Source organism: Elephantulus edwardii, unplaced genomic scaffold (assembly GCF_000299155.1).
Source record: "Elephantulus edwardii isolate Elephantulus edwardi_28Jun2011 unplaced genomic scaffold, EleEdw1.0 scaffold00124, whole genome shotgun sequence".
NCBI classification, from domain to species: domain Eukaryota; kingdom Metazoa; phylum Chordata; class Mammalia; order Macroscelidea; family Macroscelididae; genus Elephantulus; species Elephantulus edwardii.
In genome coordinates this window covers 3,735,034-3,738,749 of record NW_006399874.1, presented here as the reverse complement: position 1 = coordinate 3,738,749, position 3,716 = coordinate 3,735,034, and the positions used below count along the sequence as shown (strand labels likewise).

At 38.9% G+C, this 3,716-nt stretch overlaps 1 protein-coding gene across 1 annotated transcript in view; it reads right to left on the bottom strand.

Moving 5' to 3' along the window:
- Positions 1-3,716, bottom strand: part of HCRTR2 (hypocretin (orexin) receptor 2) — a 156,363-nt gene that overhangs the window by 46,799 nt on the left and 105,848 nt on the right. The gene's annotated exons all lie outside the window — the stretch shown is intronic.

Genomic DNA, 3,716 nt, shown 5'->3' with positions numbered 1-3,716 from the left:
ATAATAAAATAAAATAAAATAAAATTTTAAAATATGTCTTCAAAGAAAAGCATATTAATTATTAGGAATGGTTTAAGACAGTAATATATGTATCCTATGAAACATAAATCCTATGAAAACATTTTATTAACATTTTGTGTCAAACGTTTTCATTTATGATAGCAGTTTTAAAAAATTACTGTTGTTATCTTGTGCACCTTTTCATCTATAGAAGAAATCATAGCTCCACATGAGTAAAAAACTACAACAAGAAGACCGATGTTGTAACTGAGTTAGAAAACTCTTTTTCATGCTCATGCTGTTCTTGTTAGGAGCTCCGTTATTATTAGCCTCCTAACAACCTCAACACTACCAACCCTGCACAGTAATGAGAAATCTCTGCTGTGCTTAAAACCATTGCTCCAGCCATGGTATCAATGTAGCTTGTTGAGCAATATCGATTTGCTCAATGACTCTCTACTCAACAAGCATCATGTCTTTTTTTAGGCACTGACCCCTCTTGATAATACGCCCACAGTAAGATGAGATGTAATTCTACCATCTTTGCTTTGAATAAGTATTCTAGCTCTACTTTTCCCCAGACAGATGTGTTTACTCTTCTGAGAGTCCAGGATCTAAAGTAACATGAGACCTTTTTCATTGTTTTAGTTTACCAGAAAATTGACTGCATTTTGTTAGCCTTTAATATGGTGGATACTTTATTTTAGATTCTCTGATAATTCATTTATCAGTTCATTCCCCCTGCGTTGCCCACAGAGAAAGGCATGGGCTGTAGGAACAGATTATTTTGTAGGCATGTAGATGTTCTTACTAGGATTTGTTCACTGCTGGTGTAAATAACCTGCACCTAAAAACCACAGGTTCATCCAGACTGTGATTCTACATAATTAAAAATACCATAATTGGTCCTTGAAATTTTAAAGGGAATAATACATTAAGAGTACAAAAACTCACATAGTCTTTAAATTTAGAAGGCAATGTATGTGTGACCATACTAAAGTCACTCTCCCATCATAATATAACTTGATTATGATAGACAACTTTTAACAAGTTCCTCTTGTCTTTGCCATTGGTACTTTTATTATACTCCTATTTCTTTTCATCTTAGCACTTTAAAAGTTGTTCTTGTGTCTCCTTGAGTTGAAGCTGACCCATCACTGACCCTGTGGTGGGTTTTCAGAGGCAGTTAATCACATAGGAGGAGATTGCCTATCCTTCTCCTGTGGAGCAGCTGGTGGGTTCGAACAGCGTGTCATCGGGCTTGCAGTACAGCATAGCATTATTTTGCTTTATTTACTCACTTACTGCTTTCAGATTAAGGTTTTTTGGCAGAAGGGAGCACTTTCTTTGCCCCTCTCTACCACATATGTGTCTCTAGAACTTCATATAATATTTCATAAACAGAAATCAATCAGTTTCTGGTATAAGTTTATGCATTCTAAGTACTTATGAGTCCTAGTTGCCCTGTAGACTAAATATTGGGTGGTGTTGTCTGTAGGGTGGTGTGCTGTGAACCCAAAGGCTGAGTCTCTCTGGTTGTTCAAATACACTGGTCACTACAAGGGAGAAAGATGGACAATCTCCTCTTGTGTGGCTCAGAAAAGCCTCTAGACAGTCGGCTCTGAGTCAGCTCTGATGGCAATGTACATTTGATGGTTTTTTACTTGAACCAAAAGATCAGCCATTCAAAGCCACAAGTCCTTCCATAGGAGGGATACTATTTAACATAAATATGTGATGACATATTTCTTGTATTTTCTGTACAATGTTGGGTCACTGAGTTTACAACTTCAGACCTTATCTACTGCCTTTCCTATAACTGACAGTGTAAGATGATTTTTATTTCTGACAGTCTTGTTTTTCTCTGTGATGGAGCAGAGTGAGTGTAGTTAGAACCAATTCTGGAACCAGGCTTCCTGGACACAAATCCTGCCTCTCCACTTATTAAATACGTTGTCTTAGCTAAGTGTAGAACTTCTCAGCATCTGTCTCTTCTTCTGTAAAATGCCAATCAGAATAGTACCATGGAACAGTAGGGAGTAGTTGGGATGTAAAATGCCTATTACACACAGGATCTGGAATAGGATGTTTATGTCAGGGATGCATCCTATCTCAATCCACACCTTTTAAATATATATGCTGAACAGTTCTTTCAGGAGGCTAGATTTTATGAAGGGGAATGTGGCATCAGGATTGGAGGAAGATGCATCAACAACCTGCAATATGCAGATAACACAATTTTGCTTGCCAAAACAGAAGAGAACCTGAAGCGCTTGCTGCAGAATAACAAGGACTGTAGTCTTCAATACAGATTGAAGCTCAAAATCAATAACACAAAGATTTTCACCACAGGGCCAATTGGCAGCCCCATGATAGACGGAGAAGAGATTGAGGTTATTAACAATTTCAGCTTACTCTGATCCACAAACAATGCTCTTGATACTAGCATTCAGGGAATCAAAAGACAAACTGTTCTGAGGTAATCTGCTGTCAGAGATCTGTCCAAAGTACTAAAGTGCAAAAATTTCTGTCTGGAGACTAAGGTGTGTCTGATCCAGGCCACGGTTTTCATAACCACTTGCTATGCATCAGAGAGCTGGACAATGACCATAGATGACAGCAGAAGAATTGATGATTTTGAGCTATAGTGCTGGAGAAGAGTATTGAACAGTCCATGGATCACCAAGAAAACAATCAGGTCTGTTCTGGAGAGGGTGAAATAGTCTTGAAGGAAAAGATTAAGAAGCTCCATCTCACATATTTTGGGCATGTGGCCAGGAGGGCTCACTCCCTGGAGAAAGATAACATTCTTGAGAGGGTGAAGGGATGGTGCAGAAGAGAAGGAGGCTGGATAAGATGAATTGACACAGTAACTGGGGCAATGCGGATAAGTTTATTGCTGACAGTGAGATTGGCTCAGGATAGGGCAGAGATCAGAGCTATTCCATAGACGTCTAAATTTTAACCAGAATTGACTGACTGTAAGAGCAGATTAGATACAGAAAAACAAGAAAAAAGCCTAAATTATGCTTATTTCTTAGAGGTTACTTTCATGTTTATATGGGGTTAAGTTGGCTAATGAATTGCTTTGTCATACAAATACCTAAGCACTTTTATTCTAATAAAACAATTGGAAGTTTTAATCTACTAAGAAGTATTTGGAGGCAAGATCTGGTGAAAACAAACTAATGAAACCCCTATGGAGCACAAGGAGCTCTCCTGGCCTAGTGGTAAGAAGCTGTGCTGCAATCCCAAAGGCACACAGTTTGAATCCATCAGCTTCTCAAAGGAAGAAAGATGAGTAATTAACTCCAGGGCAATTTACTTCCTTGGAAAACCCTCTGGGGAACAGCTATCGGCTGGTTCTGACTCAATGGCACACAATAACAATATGGCACATTTCTATTCTGATACATTGGGTGGAACCGACTTGACAGCAACTGGTTTGGTAAAATTACTTGGCTGAAGAGTCCTGAAAATGCCTTGGTATTGCATTGGAGTGTGTTCAAACTTTCTTGGCCAACTGGTGCTATCCAGCCTCCATCCCTGGCCTATAAAATAGCAGTAAGCATAGGCTGCTCGTGACCAATGCTAACACAAGAGTGGAAGACAGACAGTCTACCTTCTAAAACTTGACTGCTGATATTTTTCCAATTTTGCCAACACCATTTGTTAAAAAGGCTGTCGTTCCCCCACTTCACTGATTTCATCTCCTT